At 37.4% G+C, this 20,303-nt stretch overlaps 1 long non-coding RNA gene across 1 annotated transcript; it reads left to right on the top strand.

Moving 5' to 3' along the window:
* The first annotated feature begins 2,773 nt into the window (after nt 1–2,773).
* On the top strand, nt 2,774–6,569 carry LOC128285155 (uncharacterized). The gene is made up of 3 exons (XR_008275584.1): nt 2,774–3,218; nt 3,511–5,975; nt 6,074–6,569. It is a non-coding gene; the product is annotated as an uncharacterized LOC128285155 (long non-coding RNA).
* Nucleotides 6,570–20,303: the final 13,734 nt, after the last annotated feature.

The following is a 20,303-nucleotide window of genomic DNA, read 5'->3' as shown; positions in this document are numbered from 1 at the left end:
ACTCTTCTTTTAAAATAATTATGTTTAAATAATAGCTATGTTTAGAACAATCGCTATTTGCAACAAATTTTACTTAGAACAATTGTGTTTTTAAAAAGAATCATTATTTAGATAAAAGCTTTCCCAAGAAAAGCTTAACCACAGAACAACTCTTCTCTAGAACAACTTTTATGTTGAGAAAAACTCATGACTGGAGCGAGTACAAATAATATTATTCAAGAACAACCATCGTCTTAAATTTCAATAGACGTTCTATAGAAGATGTTTCACATGGTACCGCATTACCAAGGTAGAGAAAATGGAAGTAACCTTGGAATATGGAAGGGTTCTTGGATTATCTTCACTTCTAGGATGTTCTAGAGAGTTTGTCTTGGTAGGTCAGATATGGAGGTAGTTAAGAGGTTTCCTTTTAACCTTTTCCGATAATATTAACTGTTTCTCCCTTTTAGAAACATAATGAGTTCTTTTTCACTATTCACCATCACCAACAAAACTTTTTACCATCATCTCTTAACCATTAATACCATTGTAACTAAAAATTAATCTCATTACTCTTAATAGTTTTCAGCTTTGTAACTCCCATTCTTGAGGCGCTATAAATAAGAACCTTTCAAAACTAGTGAGGGACTAACTCTGAAAAGTTATTTCTAAAAACTTTTTCTATTTATTCATTTTCTAAAACTTATCTCAACCATACACAACCTTTCTCCACTTCTCCAAATACCACCTATTTTTATGCTTAGTTTTGTAGGATCTACACCAATATTCCTCTCCACCTTTTTTCCGTACATCTCATTCACTTGTTTGCAACACTTCCTCTCTGCACCAAAGAAACCCTTTACAATTATCAATAAGGAAACTAGTATATAAGATTATGGTTATGATTTTATTTTTACATAGATATGTGATCAAAGAGACGGAGATAATCTTTGTATTTATCTCAAGTATTATCTAAGCCATGAACGTAACGAATATAGATGAAATTCTAGAATCTAAAATGATCATACTAGCTAGATCCACCTAAGCTAAAATCTTTAAATATTAAGGTTTTGATTTTCATTAAAGTGCATAGAATTGGGTGTTCATATATCCATTCATTGAGAGGAAACTTTGTAGCGAGATTTTTTTTATAATCAAACTGTTTTATCAGTTTGTGTTAAGCTTTCATGGAGGAAGTCATAGTTGGAAAGAGTTATTCATTGTAATTGTAAAGGAGTAAGGCCACAACATTTTTGTGTGAGGTTGAGCTTAAATTAACTCTTGGTCGTGAATATTAGTGAATTTCTCTCTAGGCAAGGTCTCATGAATGCATCATTGGATCTAAACTACATAAGCAATTGCCTACACTCATCTTTTTTTTTTCTTTTTATCTTTTAGTTTTTGTTAAGCCGCAACTTCAACACTTACAATTTATATAATTTTATTTTTGTTTTACTTTCCTAATTTTATTGGTATCATTAAGTTGAGTAACACTACACTTAATCAAACACCTTATAATAGTGTAGATTAAAGCATCTTGGTATTCATATTTTGTTTATTTATATATTTTGCATTGTGTTTCATTCTTTTCCAATGTTATTCATATTGTATCTCAATTCATTTTATATTATTATTTTTCATAGTTTATCAACTAAACTCAATTAGTGACAAATTTTTCTCTGTAATTTTTATTTCTTAAGATGACATATTTGCATATTTATTAGAGTAATTTAATTTAGATAATAAGTTTTATGGCATGATTTATTAGTGTTAGTGTTATTTTATGTTCAATGTATTATAAATTTATATAAATTTTGCATGTTAATAATTTATTTTGTATAAATTTTGATGTGTTTGTATATTTATATTTTGTTGATATTATTTTTCATTTCATATAATGTTTTATTCTCTCATGTATGATCTAATTTCACTCCATATTTTTCTTGATTTGCCTGATTTAATTTTAACTTTAAAATCATTTACTTAAAATCATATTATATAATGTATCATATAATAATATATTTAATATAAATACTATTTTAAAAATTCTATTTTAATTTCCCAAAACTGTGTGAAAATATTTTCTAGTTAGTTTAACAAAATTTCCAATCCAATTAGTCCTATAAAATTAGCTTTAATAGGCAAGAAATCCTCTTATATTTAAATACCAAAATGGAGTAATTAGATAATGGATGCAACACGAACTTTTTATTTAATGAGGAATGGTCCTCAATACTATAATAAAGGAGAAAAATAAAACCAAAACTAAAAAATTGTAAAATAAGATAAAAAGTTCCCCAACCAAAAAAAAAAGAAAAGAAAAAGAAAAACCGATCCAAAAGATGAGCTCAGTAACTCAACCAAAGCATCAAAAACAAAATAATTAGGAGCCCATCAGAAAAAATTTTCTTCCCTTAAAAAATCTAGATCTTAGGGACCATCATCAAGCAATGAACATTGGAGTCTAATCTAACGGATCAACCCACCACCAGTCTTTCTCAACTGCATCAATAGCGAATGAAGGCACCTTGTAACATATCAAAAATCAGAGGTTACTAAAATAGGGTTAGTGAATCGAGAGGGAGTGGTCATGCTCATAATTTTGTGATCTTCGGTGTTATTTTGTTTTTTTAAATAAGGTATTAGTTTGTTGGTTAAGTGTTAGTGAAACATTCCTTGAAACCCAAGTTCAAATTCCTTCCCTCATACCATTGTTATTATTTTGCAAATTTTGCCTCAAACCTGTAGCATCCCAAATTTTTTATTTAAAGATGGTAAATTGTTTTAAGGATGAGTAATTGGTCTAATGGTTAAAGGAAAAGTAAGTATAAAAACTAGATCAAAGTCCCAAGTTCACTTGTAAAATAGCTTTATTTTTGCTAAAAAATTTTCTTATTTTGTGTCGTCCAAGCCTTGAACCCAAGGTATAAATACATCTTTTTATTCTATTTTTTAGCCTTCAAGTCCAATTTTCCCTAACCTATCCGTTCATCCTCTTCCTCTCCTCTTTTCTCTTCAATTTTGTTTCTTTCTTCCATTGTGTGCCGCCACCTAAGCCACCAAGATTCACCATCAATTTCTCTTCCTTTTGTAACGGGTTCTTGCACCATTCTTTTCCCTCCTTCTTGCTTCCATTTTTTTTTCTATTTTTCCAGCCATAAATCTAAAATATTTGACCTTCAAGAACGATCTCCATTGCTACCAAGAAGCTCCATTGCCACCCATTTCATCTAGCTAATGTAAGTGCTTATGTTCTTTAATTTCCTGATGAATCTTTCAGGGGAATACCCAAATTTCAAGATTTTGAATTAGGGTAAATTTTAATGATTTTATGGGTACTATTCCAGCCTTTAAAATTTTTTTCAATTGGCTTTTTAAATCAGCCTTGATTTGCCACCGTTGGTGGTGGTGCACCGCACCTAGAGGCACCAAAAGGGGGCTGCCATTTTCTTTAATTTTTCCCATTTATTTCCAGAAATAATTTTATCCCAAGAACCCTTCCTAATCAACCTTAAATCATATGTGCCTTAGGGTTCAGTCTTGATCATTCGACGACTCAAATCTGACAATTCAAGAAGCGTAAGTGTGGTAGTTTATCGACTAGTGTATAGTTTTGACTTAATTGTTGGGAAAATTGATAATTTATTGGATTGAAGAATTTTATGATCATATAGCTACTAATTTTTTAGTATTTAATGGTGTTAGGCGTCGACCCAAACTCCCCAAATTGACAGGTAAGCCGTTAGACATTCTAGCGTACATTTCGCATCAAACCAATCTAAGAAACCTAGTTAACTTGGATCCAGAGAATAGTAATAAATATGTTGTTTGATTTGAACCCATAAAAGGGTGTTTTAGGGATGTTTTAAATGGTGTATTAATTTGATAAAATATTGATTTTTAATTTAGACTCGATTTAAGGTCTTAAAGAGAAATTGTGGGTTTCGTCAATGTGTTGTAATAGTGCGAAAAAAAGGTGTGGGTCCTAACTTGTTAATTTGAATGTTTTGATAATATTATATATGATCTAAATGGGGAATAAGCTTGCTGTTCGGTCTTAGTTAATTGACTAAGTAAATGTGTTAAAGTGGCTAAATTAGGTACATTACTGGCCTTGACTAAATGACATGTTTGCAAAATTGTTTGGTGAACTAAATAGTTAACTGTTTGATTTTGATATGAAAGGTATGTTGATATGATGTCTGATTGATTGTATGTATATCATGTGTTATTTTGGAAATTGATATTGAATGACTAAAATCTTGATCAAATGCCATGAAAAGTATTGAATGGAAAAAATTGTTTTACATGCACTAGAAATATTTTCCAAAAGTGTTAATGATTGATGATATGATTAAATGTCACCGTATTGATGGTGAAACTAAATGATTGATATGTGAACGTTATAATGATGGCATGTAAACTATGCTAAGAAAAGAATACGTATGAAATGTGCATTTGATTGAAATATTGTATAACATATTGCATGTGCATGGGGTGGGATATTGTGGTTGACAGAGGAATTCCGTGGAGTTCTGGCGGCATATTAAGTTTCCATTTATATGTAGTTAGTGCACTGCATCGGGAGTATTTTGGAGACTGGTGATTTTATTGCAGTTTTATGTTAAATGGAAATATATCTTTATTACGTTTTATGGTGGTTCGACCACATTGAGCTTTGCTCGCAATGTTTGGAGTTTGACAGATGGATTTTGGGGAACTTGTGGTTTGTAACGGATGGTTTGGGTAGGAATTCATCATGCATTATGATATGTCCATGACACTTATGAATGGTAATATTTATGTTATGGTTGTGATGCCACAGTAATTTTGGTGAATGATATTTGCTTGAATGATTGAATGTGCTTATGGTTTAAACACAGACTGAACTAATTAGCTCGTTTATGTTATGTATTGTATTGTGTTGTATCAAGTGGTATTGGATTAATGATTGTTTCTTGTATGAATGATTATGTGATTATATTGTTATAGACTCACATTGAGCTAGTTTAGTTCACCCCATAGTTCAAACTTCTCAGGTAATGCTCATGACTAGGATTAGACCCGGCATACGAAATATCATCTCGGACATCTAACTATCTTTAAATAAGTATTATTAATAAGTCTCTATTGGTTTTGGTTTGTAATTTTTAATTATTTTTTATGTATGGCTTGATTATTTTTTATTCAGGGATTTTGAACATGCATGGATCATTGAAGCTTAATAAATGGTAATTACATGATATCTGGCTTAAGTAAAACTATCACTGATCATCAATTTTCCGTTGCATTGCAAATTAACCATTTTTAAAAAAAAGTAAATTGATAAGGAAACTAAAGTTCCAAAATGACATGAATAATGATTTTCAGTGCATTTCAATGATTCATTTAAAAAAAACATAATGTCAAATCAATTAGTCTTCTAAAATATGACAACAATAATAAAATAGACTCTAAGTAAAGATGAACTAATTAAATGAATGCTTTAACGTTATTTAATTTCAAAAGTGATGATTTTTCCTAAAGTTAGGCAAGTTAGGGTTTTTCGTAAGATAACCCCAATAAATGAATCTTTTATCTAACTTGGATCACCAATAATAGTTTTCTTCAAAATTAGTCGTGTTAAGGATTTTCAAAGGTCAAATTGTCTGCTTAGCCTTCTCAATCTTGTCATAATGTTTAGGTCGGGTTTGGGAGGTTACACACCTCCTCTAATAGATAAGTTGTTTCTCCTTTGCGAATACATTCAATAGCTAGAAAATGTCCCACACCATTCCCTTGTCTCTGTGCATGTAGGAAAATACATATGCGATAGTTAGTGCCGATTGATTTCAATTCCATAATATATGCACCTATTAGAGACCCATCTTGTTTGTTTGCATTAAGCTTCACCACTGTAAGAGCATCGCCTTCAATCTTCGCCTCCAAAAAACCCAAACCAATACCCATTTTGACAACTTGGAAACATGCAAGAGCCTTCGCAGCAAAAACTGAAGGTATGTTGTTATATATAGTTGTACTAGATCCTAGCACAAAGCCATTAGAGTTTCTAACCACAATCCTTGTACACGATCTCTTCGTATGGCTTTGAAAGGAACCATCATAGTTGATCTTTACTAAAGGGGACTCCGGAGGCCCTCATCTTTCAAATTCCACCCTCCTAACAGGTAATCGCTTGTTAATAGCATCTAGTTCCCGAATATAAGAAATGATTATATTGGTTGTTTCTTGAGTTGTTTGTATGACCCCAACATGAATTACTTTGTTTCTTGCTATCCAAATTGCCCAAATTACACAAGCCACAATTCTGTAGTGATAATTTGAGACATTTGAAAAAATATTTGCCAACCAATCTTTGTATTCTGAATTTGAGACCTCATGGGACCATCATATAGTTAACTCTTTCCATACTTCCTTTGTAGTATAACAGTCTTGGAAAGTATGTTCTAAGTTTTCATTCCCACTAGAGCATTTGGGACCGACAAGTCTTCTATAGTGTAAATTGTTGAAATTAGGGATGAAGTTTGGACACTTACTTCAATCATCATCAAAGCGTCTTTGGAATTAACTTCTATATTTGAACAAATAAATTGGAGTTTGGGAGAGATTAATATTATTTTTAGTAAGAGTATTCTTGTTTTTTACATTATCTTAGTATACGGGTTAATAATAAATTAATTTTATTAAGTATTTTTAGCAACTAATATAATTTCTTTTCAATAATAATATTTTTTACTTAGTTTGAAGAAATATAATTTTCTACTAAAATTTCATCTATTTTTAATTTCAAAATTTAAATTGTAATACCTATTTAGTATATTATGACAAACTATTCTAATATTTATTTAACAATTAAACATTTTCTTGTAATACATTCAAAAATCAAATGTAACATTATAGATATCAAAAGTGGGGTTTACTATTGTGAAAAATAAAATAAAATAAAAATAAAATAACAAATTTTACATGGAAACCCTTTCGGAAAAAAACCACGAAGGCGAGGAGAAGAAAATTCACTATGTCAAAAAATTTTGAATCAATACAAGAGGAATAGACTATGTCTATTTATAGGCTTGTAAAGCCATATTCTAGTAGGATTGAAACACCTTATCCTAATCAATATAAAACAGATAGAGTTTAATAAAGTTTAAAAAACCTTATTCTAAAATAAAATAAAAGAAGTCTAGTTCTATATGGATTTTACTTTTATTTTATTTTCCATCGTATTTTATTTAAATAAGAATTCGGGTCACTTAATTCTAACAATCTCCACCTTGACACAAATTCTCAATGAACAAGTTCTTTATCGCGAACTTTTAATGAACAAGTTCTCCACTTCTTCCTTAAAACCCCTTTAAGGGTTTAACTTCAACAATGAACACCAACCAAGTCTAAGCAATGCTCAAACTTGGTTATAGGAAGTGACTTAGTCATCATATCTGTAGGATTTTCATGAGTACTAATTTTGTTCACAACAATATCACCACGAGCAATAATATCTCGAACAAAATGATACCGAACATCAATATGTTTTATTCTCTCATGAAACATTTGATCTTTTGTAAGGAAGATGGCACTCTGACTGTCACAAAATACTATACTGATTTGAAGGTCTTCATTGAGTTCACTAAATAGTCCCTTCAACCAAATAGCTTCTTTACAAGCCTCAATAATCGCCATGTACTCAACTTCAGTTGTAGACAAAGCGACTGTAGTTTGCAAAGTGACTTTCCAACTAATTGCACAACCTCCGATTGTAAAGACGTAACCTGTGAGAGATCTTCATCTATCAAGGTCTCTAGCAAAATCAGCATCAACATACCCTATGACTCCATCTTTAGTTCTTCCAAACTGTAAGCAAACATCAGTAGTGCCTCGTAAGTATCTTAAAATCCACTGAACTGCTTTCCAACATTCTTTACCTGGATTTTCCATGTATCTGCTAACTGTATTGACTGCATATGATAAATCTGGACGTGAACAAACCGTAGCATACATGAAAGATCCCACTGCACTAGAGTATAGAACATGTGACATGTACTTAATCTCATCATCTGATTGTGGAGATAAAGCCAATGAAAGTCTGAAATGGGCTGCTAAAGGAGTACTCACAGGCTTAGGACTCTGCATATTGAACCTGCAAAGAACTTTCTCAATGTACCCCTTTTGACTTAGGTACAATTTACTTGCTTTTCTATCTCTGAGAATCTCCATACCAAGTATCTTCTTTGCTGGTCCTAAATCTTTCATCTCAAATTCTTCACTTAGTTGGGCTTTGACCTTTCTTATCTCTGTAACATCCTGATTTTCGGGTTTATTTGCGATTTTCAATATTTTGTAAAGATTTTTAAAATTCTGTATTTGGATGTGGAATTAGTATTTTGAGTAGGTAAATGGGCTTATAGAAGGCCCATGAGTTGGCCAAAACCAGTTGAATTTTGGAATTTTAGACTTAGGAGTTAGGGGTTCGGCTAAGTGGCCTTAAGTGGAGTGATGGGTAAATTGCATCACAAAAGAGCCTTGGTTAAGTGGCAAGGGTGGCGCCACTAGGCTCCTAGAAAAGTGGCGTGTGGAGCTTTAGGAAGGCAAGGGATCGATTCCTGTGTTGGCAAATAGATGCATTTATTTTTTAGTGCGGGGAGGGTAAGTGTTGGAGTTCGGTGGATTACGCTAAAGGAGAGTTGGATCGGTTTAAATGCTTGGATTAAGGAGGGATAAGGGAGAGATTTAAGGATTTGGATGAGGCTAGGAGTTGGTAGAATTATGGGAATTGAAGAGGAAAAAATCGGCGGGGGCTATGTTGTTAGTATTTCAAGACTTAGGGTATTGAGTGGTGCTTAGTTTTCTTCTGCTTTAACACCTTAAGGTTGTTTTCCTCTCTTTTTCCTCTCTAGCAAACTACCACCTCCCCTATTCCTCTTCTTCTATTTTTCTTTCTTCTTCTTCAAAACTATTCATCATACCTGCTATTCATCAATACTTTTGCGAATCCATAAAAGCCAAATCCTGTGATCATTGCTTGTGCCGATTTCTTCAAAGCCGAGTTCTCCTATGTTCTTTTGTTTTATTAATTTGCAATTATCTTTTCTTAATCCTAGATCTCGATCGCAATTCTACTTCAAGGTTGTAGCCCACATTATCATCTTCTTCATCACACAAAAGTCGAAAAACCATAGATTTGGGGCTTATAGCGAAACTTCAAGACTTTGGGGAATCGAGTTCTCTGTCGTTTGATAGATAAATCTACACTAAATTGCGTGGAAATCAAGTGGGAGTAAGGGGTAAGTACGTATCATCTCGGATCTGTTCTTATTTTGCAAAGTTAAGAAAAGTCAAGTCCCTAAAATTAGGGAGGTCATCGATTTGGGCATATGGCTCTAAGAGTCTTTAATCGATGTTTTCTTTCGGTGACTAGAGTCTTCTTAGCGTTGAATCTAAGGCGTGGTTCATTGGAGCAATCGGATTCGAGCTAACTATCGATTTTAGCAAAAGGTAAGGTTTCAAAGGTTTTTAAGGATATGGTTCGATCATGGATAAGTAAGTTTTGGGGTTTAGTGATTATGGTTTGTAAATAAGAACTGTGCTAATAAATTGTAGGACATCGAAAGGGATCTCGAAGCGATCGTCATGAATCGGTGTGTCTGAACACCCTTTCTTAGTTCAATTAAGAAAATTTGAAATGTCAAATTCCGGCATTTCATGGTCATGTAAGTATGTGAATGCTCTCAAGTCATAGAGGAATTGTTAGATCGGCACCACAAGGTGGTAAGCACGTTCAGCGTGACGTTTTAGCGTATTTGAAAAAAGGGCTCGATGGGCCAAAAGCGGGCCCAATGGGCTTACGGACCAATATGGGTAAGAGATGGGCGAATTAGCTCATTAGGTAGATGGTGGAATCAAATTGCATAAAGTCGATAAAATTCTTGAATTAGCTTGCGATGGCGTGAATCACGAAATTACCCTAAAGAGCAAAATTATCGAAATTACCCTAAAGAGCAAAATTACCGATATACCTCTAGGGTTTTAAATTGGTGAAGCGCTTGATTGATTACTCTTGTATTTTGCATGATATACATTTATTAATATCATTGCATGGGATTGGGGTATTAATGGAGGAAATCTTGAAAGTGGTTCATCCACGTCTTGGAGGCTTTGCCTCAATGACTAAATTTGACGTTCTTTATAAGCTGTGGTGTGTAGAAATTTGGGTGGGTTGAGATATTCCCCACATGGTGTGTAGAAATTTGATGCAGGCGGTGTAGCGGTTGGTGGGTTGAGTAGTCTCCCAGGATGGGCTTGCATTCATTGTTTCATTGATACTCATGTTCTGAACCGGGCTATGGGCCACACTTGTTATGTAAAAGGGGCTAAGGCCTTGCTCTCAGATTACGAAAGGGCTTGACCTCTTGTGTCTTGATATCTGAATAGGGCTTAGGCCCAATGGGCTCGAGTGAATTGGGCTTTGGATGGGTTTACAGTATACACCGAGTTTTCCAAACTCACCCCTTCCTCTTCCCTCCTTGCGGTGAGCCCTAGTTGGTGGACTTGGAGTGGGCGGGATTCAGAGTGGCCATGAAGATGGATTGCCAATTTTAAATAAGTTTAGCATTTAATTTGGATTATTTTATTTTATTATGTTTAAAGTTGTAATAAGGCCGCTCTTTTTAATTATTTTTATTTTGGGGATTATTAAACTGGTTAGCACTAGGGTTCGTTTTATAAAAACTACTTGATTTTTAAAAGATCACGATGACGCATAAAGTTTCATAAAGTAAATGTTTTTCAAGAAATAAATATTTTAAACAAACGTTTTCAACTTAAACATTTTCTTAAGACGGACATAATCAAGCGATTTTCTCAAAATTATACGAGATGTTAGAGTGTGGCAATGGTGGTATGCATGTCTAGGATTGGATCCGGGAAGAGCTTGGTACTTAAGCGGTCAAGCGGACTCACCTCCTCTTTTCTGGTTTCCTACGGTGCACGACTTCTATTCACTTTAACCTACCTTTAAAAGTGTCTTTTACAACACCAACTCGACTTTTCCAAACTAAGTGTCTGAATGTTTTGAGCGCATCAATGTGGCGCATCGGATCCGGTCATAACGTCCGGTAGGGTTTGGGGTGTTACATTTAGTGGTATCGAGCTTTGTTGCAACAACTCGGTACGTGGATCGGTCCAAAATCTTTTCAAAAACTTGGGCCTAAGAAGGGTATTTTTAGAAATGGTAAGTTTTTGAAGATGTTCAAGTTTTTTCTATTTGTTAAGCGGGGTTAAATCAATCATTTTAAAATAAAAGTGTTTTCAAATAAAATCTTTTTATTTTACGTAAACAAAAACATGGTATTTGAAATTTTAAATAGATTGATAAATGAGTGGCACACTTGAATCCCCTGCACCAAGTCTGTAAGTATCTTTCGCTTTCTATATATATCTTGTCTTTGTCTTGTAAATAATCACGTAGATAATCTTGAGCCTTAGAGATAGAGCTATTGATGATGTAGTATTAGGACTACAAGATGGAACCATAGCTAAATTATGATTCTTGCGAAATAACTTTAAAACTTTATCTGCTCATAAGACATTCGGTATTAAGCAGTGAAACCGAGAAACTAATGTCATAAAATTCGTGTCGATAAATCGTTATGAGTACAAGGGCTACTCGAGGAAGAGGCCGTGGTCGGTAGAGGTAGCACTCAAGCTGAATCGGCGTCATCGAACACGTGCCGGCTAGCGGTACGCCCACCACCGATTAATGAAAATGGGCCGTATGGCCGGAATTGCGGGGATGACGCTTTGTCTCGAGCCATGTTGAGGGTTTTGGAAAGGGTGGCGGAGCTAACGTCGAGCCCATGAATAGGGGTCCATTTCGAACGACTTGAACCAACGAATTTGAGATTTTTAAGGCGTGTCTGGGTGGCCCCAAATGTGGTAATCTTGGTTGGAAGCCACAGAGCGGATCATGGACGACTGGACCGCTCGGGAGAGCGAAGTTGAAAGGCGATGTCGTTCTTTGCGGGATGAAGCGTGTCGATGGTGGATTCTTGTGAGAGAAGGTACCCCGGTGAGAGGGTAACATGGGAGCTGCTCAAGCAGACCTTTAAGGCGAAATATGTTGGAGCTAGCTATGTAGATGCACGTGAAAGGAGTTCTGAATCGACTCGGGGAAATAAGACCATTGTTGAATATGAGGCGGAGTTTCTACGATTGAGTCGGTATGCTAATGGCATCGTTTCCACCGAATATGAGCGCATCGTGCGTTTTGAGGATGGCCTTAGAGATGAGTTAAGGGTGCTCATAGCTCATGAGAGGGAGCGAGATTTATTTGCCTTGGTAGAGAAGGCTAAGATAGCCGAGGAAGTGAAACAAACCGAATGGAGGAATCGTGATAAGGACCTAATCGGTTCGGGATGGATCTTTGGACCCGGTGGTCTTTAATCGAAATGTTAAGAGAGCTGGGATGGGGAACCGGTTCGGCGATTCCGGTGAACAGGTGTAGACCGCAAGCTTGTGGAGATTGCGGCGAATGCATCAAGGAGAGTCTTTGGAAGCGTTAAGGGGCTTGTTTTCGTTGTGGGTCTAAGGAGCATAGGATTAAGGATTGTCTAGGAGGCCACTCCACTCAAGTGGTAGAACAAAGGGCCGAGCGGCCGGCTCAACTCGTGAGGATGGACCACCATTGCCAAGAGGTCGTGGACAAGGTCGCAGAGGTAATGGCCGTGGACGTGGGGCACCGGCGGGTATTGTAACGCGGATGCTCGTCGGCCCGACTTTGGTGTATCTTTGCTTCGTCATGAGGAGGTGGCCTTTTGATGTCATAATCGATGCGTTTTTATCTATAGTGTACCTTATCGCTCGATTGATGTGGGATCAACCCATTCGTATGTGGCATATAACATTTACGGGGCTTTGGGCGTGCACTTGAGGAGGCTGTATGTGGGGTGTCGTGATAAGTCCTTTAGGTCATTCGGTTAAGGTAGAAAACTCTTCAAGGAGGTGCCTCACGGAGATTCAAGGCAAGGTTTTCGTGGGGATTTGATGGAGTTACTGGTTGAATAATTGATCGATCCTAGGGATGGATTGGTTGACCAAGCATAAGGCAACTTTGGATTGTGCGACTAAGAGGATGGTGTTAGAAGCATCAATGATGAAGAGGTTATGATCATTGGAGAACGAAGGATTACTTATCCAATGTAGTATCGGCGTTGAGGTGAAAGCGATCGCGCAAGGATGCGAGGCATATCGGCTTTGGTAAGTCAAGTTGGCCGAGGATCATTGTGGAGACCATCGAGCTGTTAGGGAATTCGGGATGTTTTCTCGGAAGAGCTTCCTAGATTACCTCCCAATCGGAAGTTGATTTTGGAATCGATTTGTTACCGTGGACGACTCAGGTCTCTATTGCACCCTATAGGATGGCAGAAGGAGTTGGTGGTGGGCGAAGGCTCAAATTCAAGAGCTATTAGATAGAGGCTTCATTAGGCCTAGTGTGTCTCCTTGAGAACCAGGTCTGTTGTAAAGAAGAAGGGCGAACGATGCGCATGTACATCGATTATCGCCGATTGAACAAGCGGCGATTAAGAATAAGTATCCACTACCAAGGATTGATGACTGTTCGATCAATTTAGGGAGCTTCAGATTCTCAAAATCGATCTTAGATTACGGATACCATCGGTAAGGGTAAAAGAAGGGATATTCATAAGACGACATTTGAACTCGATATGGACATTATGAGTTTGTGGTCATGCCATTTGGGCTAACGAACGCACTGCAGCTTTTTATGGATCGATGAATCGAGTATTCCAACCTTACTTGGATCGGTTTGTAGTCGTCTTTATCGGCGATATCTTGGTATACTGCAAAGCGGAGGCGAAGCATGATGAGCATCTCCGTATTGTCTTTGCAAGTGTTAAGGAGAAGGAGCTCTATGCGAAATTTAGCAAGTGTGAATTACGGTTGAAAGAGGTAACCTTCCTAGGGCATGTGGTCTCTGCCGGGGATTAAGGTGGATCCTCGTAAAATTGAAGCTATTACGGAATGGAAGCCACCTAGGTCGGTATCAAAATTCGGAGTTTCCTAGGGTTGGCGGTTACTACTGAAGGTTTGTGGAGGGTTTCTCGGTGATGGCGGCGCCTTGACAAAACTCATAAGGAAAGGAGTACCATTTATGCGGGCCAGAAAGCAAGAAAAAGCTTTTGATCGGTTGAAAAAGGTATTGACCAAGCGCCGGTGTTGATTCAACCGGTGTGCAGGAAGGACTTCACCAGTATATAGTGATGCGTCGCATGTGGGGTTAGGTTGTGTCTTGATGCAAGAGGGCAAGGTGGTCGCTTATGCATCACGGACGACTTAAGGCTCATGAGGTGAATTACCCTACGCATGATTTGGAGCTAGCGGCGGTGATTTTTGCGTTAAAATTTGGAGACATTACTTATATGGGGAGAAGTGCATCATATACACGGATCATAAGAGCTTAAAGTATTTGTTGACTCGAAGGAGTTGAACCTTAGGCAACGAAGGTGGGTGGAGTTGCTTAAAGACTACGATTGTTCGATAGAGTACCACCGGAAAGGCTAATGTGGTGGCGGATGCATTGAGTCGAAGGGTTGTTACGGTTTGAGAGCCTTGTTCGCACGATTAAGTCTATTCGGTGATGGAAGCTTGTTGGCGAATCGCAAGTAAGGCCTACTTGGTGAATGATTAAGGAAAAAGCAGTTGAAGGGCGATTCATTAGCTCTTGGTTCCGACAAGTTAAGAGTGGTGAGAACGAGGATTTTGGGTTGAACAGTGAAGGAGTTACGTGTTTTCGTGGAAGGGTTTGTATTCCAAAGGATCTGAATTGAGGCGATTAATTCTAAAAGAGGCTCATGGTGGACTCTGTGCCATGCATCCTAGAGGAATAAGTTATCTGAGACTTGCGAGAGGTGTCTTGGTGGCGGGATTAAAGCGAGAGGTGGTGAATTTGTTGGGAAATGTCGGCGTGCCGGCGAGTTAAGTGAGCACCAAGCTGCCGTCGGGATTACTACAACCAGTGAAAATTCCACTATGGAAGTGGGAAAGAGTAACAATGGACTTTGTGAGTGGGTTACCTTTGACACCCACCAAGAAAGATTCGGTGTGGGTAGTTGTGGATAGGTTAACAAAATCGCTCATTTCATACTGTTCGCATCTGACTACTCACTACAAAAGTTGGCTAAGCTATATGTGGCGGAGGTAGTGCATTGCATGGGGTGCCGATGTCAATAATCTCGATCGAGACCCTAGGTTTACGTCTCGGTTTTGGCGAAGTTGCAAGAAGCGTTGGGAACACGATTGGATTTTAGCACCGCTTTTCACCCAGACAAATGGACGGTCGAGAAAGGGTTATTCGAGTTCGGAAGATATGTTGAGAGGTTGTATCATCGATTTTGTGGAAGTTGGGAGGACTACTTACCATTGGCGGAGTTTGCGTACAATAACAACTATCAAGCAAGTATTGAGATGGCACCATATGAAGCGCTTTATGGGCGAAGATGTCGTGCTGCCGCGTGTTGGACGAGTTGGGTGAACAGCGAGTGCTTGGACCTAATTGGTGGCGGAACCGAAAGCAAGGTTAAGGCGATAAGGGCTCGGTTAAAGGAGGCGTCCGATGAAGCGAAGTCGTATCTGGATTTGAAGCGCAAAGAGATTGAGTTATTTGTGGGGATATGGTTTTCTTGAAGGTATCCCCTTGGAAGAAAATTTTGAGATTTGGTAAGAAGGGTAAGTCGAGCCCACGGTTTATTGGGCCTTACCGAGTTGTTAAGCGGGTTGGACGGTGGCTTATCGACTAGAGTTGCCACGAGCGCATTGTATCCACGACGTTTTCATGAATCCATGTTGGTAGGTATCGATCGACCCAACTCATATCATACCGATTCTTTGAAATTGAAGTACGACCAGATTTAACCTTGAAGAGGAACCTGTGCAAATACTTGATCGTGACATCAAGATGTTGAGAAGGAAACCAATTCTACTAGTGAAAGTACTTTGGAGAAACCATGGCAAGGAGGAAGCTACCTGGGAGACTAAGGAGGCTATGCAGCAACAATACCCTCAACTGTTCTGATAAGGTAAAATTTCGAGGTCAAAATTTCTTTAAGGAGGGTAGAGTTGTAACATCCTGATTTTCGGGTTTATTCGCGATTTTCAATATTTTGTAAAGATTTTTAAAATTACGTATTTGGATGTGGAATTAGTATTTTGAGTAGGTAAATGGGCTTATAGAAGGCCCATGAGTTGGCCAAAACCAGTTGAATTTTGGAATTTTAGACTTAGGAGTTAGGGGTTACGGCTAAGTGGCCTTAAGTGGAGTGATGGGTAAATTGCATCACAAAAGAGCCTTGGTTAAGTGGCAGGGTGACGCCACTAGGCTCCTAGAAAAGTGGCGTGTGGAGCTTTGGGAAGGCAAGGATCGATTCCTGTGTTGGCAAATAGATGCATTTATTTTTTAGTGCGAGGGGGGTAAGTGTTGGAGTTCGGTGGATTACGCTAAAGGAGAGTTGGATCGATTAAATGCTTGGATTAAGGAGGGATAAGGGAAAGATTTAAGGGATTTGGATGAGGCTAGGAGTTGGTAGAATTATGGGAATTGAAGAGGGAAAAATCGGCAGGGGCTATGTTGTTAGTATTTGGCACTTAGGGTATTGAGTGGTGCCGTTTTTCTTCCTTTAACACCTTAGGGTTGTTTTTCCTCTCTTTTTCCTCTCTAAAGTAAACTACCACCTCCCTATTCCTCTTCTTCTATTTTTCTTTCTTCTTCTTCAAAACTATTCATCATACCTGCTATTCATCAATACTTTTGTCGAATCCATAAAAGCGAAATCCTGTGATCATTGCTTGTGCCGATTTCTTCAAAGCCGTGTTCTCCTATGTTCTTTTGTTTTTATTAATTTGCAATTATCTTTTCTTAATCCTAGATCTCGACCGCAATTCTACTTCAAGGTTGTAGCCCCACATTATCATCTTCTTCATCACACAAAAGCCAAAAACCATAGATTTGGGGGCTTATAGCGAAACTTCAAGACTTTGGGGAATCGAGTTCTCTGAGTCGTTTGATAGATAAATCTACACTAAATTGCGTGGAAATCAAGTGGGAGTAAGGGGTAAGTACGTATCATCTCGGATCTGTTCTTATTTTGTAAAGTTAAGAAAAGCAAGTCCCTAAAATTAGGGAGGTCATCGATTTGGGCATATGGCTCTAAGAGTCTTTAACGATGTTTTCTTTCGGTGACTAGAGTCTTCTTAAGCGTTGAATCTAAGGCGTGGTTCATTGGAGCAATCGGATTCGAGCTAACTATCGATTTTAGCAAAAGGTAAGGTTTCAAAGGTTTTTAGGGATATGGTTCGATCATGGATAAGTAAGTTTTGGGGTTTAGTGATTATGGTTTGTAAATAAGAACGTGCTAATAAATTGTAGGACATCGAAGGGATCTCGAAGCGATTAAATGTCATGAATCGGTGTGTACCGAACACCCTTTCTTAGTTCAATTGAAAAAGTTTAAATGCCAAATTCCGGCATTTCATGGTCATGTAAGTATGTGAATGCTCTCAAGTCATAGAGGAATTGTTAGATCCGCACCGCAAGGTGGTAAGCACGTTCAGCGTGACGTTTTAGCGTATTTCAAAAAAGGGGCTCGATGGGCCAAAATCGGGCCCAATGGGCTTACTGGACCAATATGGGTAAGAGATGGGCGAATTAGCTTTGTTAGGTAGATGGTGGAATCAAATTGCATAAAGTGATAAAAATTATCAATTAGCTTGTGCGAGAGCGTGAGATCACGAAATTACCCCTAAAGAGCAAAATTACCAAATTACCCTAAAGAGCAAAATTACCGATATACCCTAGGGTTTTAAATTGGTGAACCGCTTGATTGATTACTCCGTATTTTGCATGATATACATTTATTAATATCATTGCATGGGATTGGGGTATTAATGGAGGAAATCGAAAGTGGTTCATCCACGTCTTGAAACTTTGCCTCAATGACTAAATTTGAGTGCTTCTTGCTTTGCTGTGAGTAATGTGAAATTTGGGTGGGTTGAGATATTCCCCACATGGTGTGTAGAAATGTGATGCAGGCGGTGTAGCAGGTTGGTGGGTTGAGTAGTCTCCCGGATGGGCTTGCATTCATTGTTTCATTGATACTCATGTTACTGAAGCGGGCCTATGGGCCACATTGTTATGTAAAAGGGCTAAGGCCTTGCTATCAGATTCGAAAAGGGCTTGACCTACTATGTCTTGATATCTGAATAGGGCTTAGGCCCAATGGGCTCGAGTGAATTGGGCTTTGGATGGGTTTCAGATACACCGAGTTTTCCAAACTCACCCCTTCCTCTTCCCTCCTGCGGGTGAGCCCTAGTTGGTGGACTTGGAGGGCGGGATTCAGAGTGGCCATGAAGATGGATTGCCAATTTTAAATAAGTTTAGCATTTAATTTGGATTATTTTATTTTTATTATGTTTAAAGTTGTAATAAGGCCGCTCTTTTTAATTATTTTTATTTTGGGGATTATTAAACTGTTAGCACTAGGGTTCGTTTTATAAAAACTACTTGATTTTTAAAAGATCACGATGACGCATAAAGTTTCCATAAAGTAAATGTTTTTCCAAGGAAATAAATATTTTAAACAAATGTTTTCAACTTAAACATTTTCTTAAGACGGACATAATCAAACGATTTTCTCAAAATTATACGAGATGTTAGAGTGTGACAATGGTGGTATGCATGTCTAGGATTGGATCCGGAAGAGCTTGGTACTTAAGCGGTCAAGCGGACTCACCTCCTCTTTTTCTGGTTTCCTACACGGTGCATGACTTCTATTCACTTTAACCTACCTTTAAAAGTGTCTTTTACAACACCAACTCACTTTTCCAAACTAAGTAATACTGGAATGTTTTGAACGCATCAATGTGGCGCATCAGATCCGGTCATAACGTCCAGGCCGGGTTTGGGGTGTTACAATCTCTCATTTATCTTTTGCTGCTATCAACATGTCATCAACATAAAGAAGTAGATACACAAAAGAACCATCACTGTTTTTTTAAAAGTAAACACAACTATCTAAACTACTTCTTTTGAAATCATGAGAAGTTATAAAGGAATCAAACCTCTTGTACCACTGTTTTGGTGACTGTTTCAAACCGTAAAAGGACTTTCTCAGCAAGCAAACATAGTCCTCTTTTTCTGAGACTATAAAACCCTCTAGTTGTTGCATGTAAATATCCTCCTCAAGTTCTCCATGCAGAAATGCAGTTTTTACATCTAATTACTCAAGCTCCAAATCATGCATGGCCACAATACCAAGCAAAGCTCGAATGGAACTATGCTTAACAACTAGAGAGAACACATCTGTGAAGTCCACTTTTGGAATTTGACTGTAACCCTTTGCAACAAGCCTTGCTTTATATCTGGGTTCATCAACTCCTAGACTCCCTTCTTTCTTTTTAAACACCCATTTACAACGAACAACCTTTTTACCTTTAGGAAGTTTCACAAGGTCCCATATTCTATTTTTGTGGAGTGATTCCATCTCTTCTTGTATAGCAAACATCAATTTTTCTGAGTCTTCACAGCTAACCGCCTCAGAATAATTAGATGGCTCTTGATTCGCATCTATATCTTCAGCCACATTTAAAGCATAAGTAACTAGATCAGCCTCGACATACTTCTTTGGATGTTTAATTTCTCTTCTAGTTCTGTTTTTGGCGATAGAGTATTGTGGTGAAGAAGCAATTCTATTCTCAATTTTTGTTACGGCTTGAGGAGTTGACTCAGTATTAACTCGATGCTCCACATGCTTTTGATTTTCTTTATTGGAAGATTCTTTAAGAGATAAGTTAGGTAGCATAGCAGTTTCATCAAAAACAACATCTCTGGTAATCACAACTTTTCTATTTTTAGGACACCATAACTTATACCCTTTTACACCAGCTTTATAACCAAGAAAAACGCATTTAATGAATCTCAGTTCCAATTTTCCATTATCAACATGAGCATACGCAGGACACCCAAAAATTTTTAAATCAGAATAATTAGCAGGATTACCAAATCATACCTCTTGTGGAGTCTTTTTCTCAATGGCAACGGATGGAGATCGGTTGATCAAAAAACATGTAGTAGAGGCTGTTTCTGGCCAAAATGACTTCGGTAAGTTGGCTTTTGACAACATACATTGAACCTTCTCCATGATCGTTCTGTTCATTTGTTCTGCAACACCGTTTTGTTGTGGAGTATGACGAACTATCAAGTGTCTCATGATCCCTTCTGACTTGCACAATCTATTAAACTCATCAGAACAGAATTCTAA

The sequence above is a fragment of the Gossypium arboreum genome, chromosome 1 (genome assembly GCF_025698485.1).
Source record: "Gossypium arboreum isolate Shixiya-1 chromosome 1, ASM2569848v2, whole genome shotgun sequence".
NCBI classification, from domain to species: Eukaryota; Viridiplantae; Streptophyta; class Magnoliopsida; order Malvales; family Malvaceae; genus Gossypium; species Gossypium arboreum.
The sequence above is the reverse complement of the archived record's forward strand: the minus strand, read 5'-3'. Positions and strand labels throughout refer to the sequence as shown.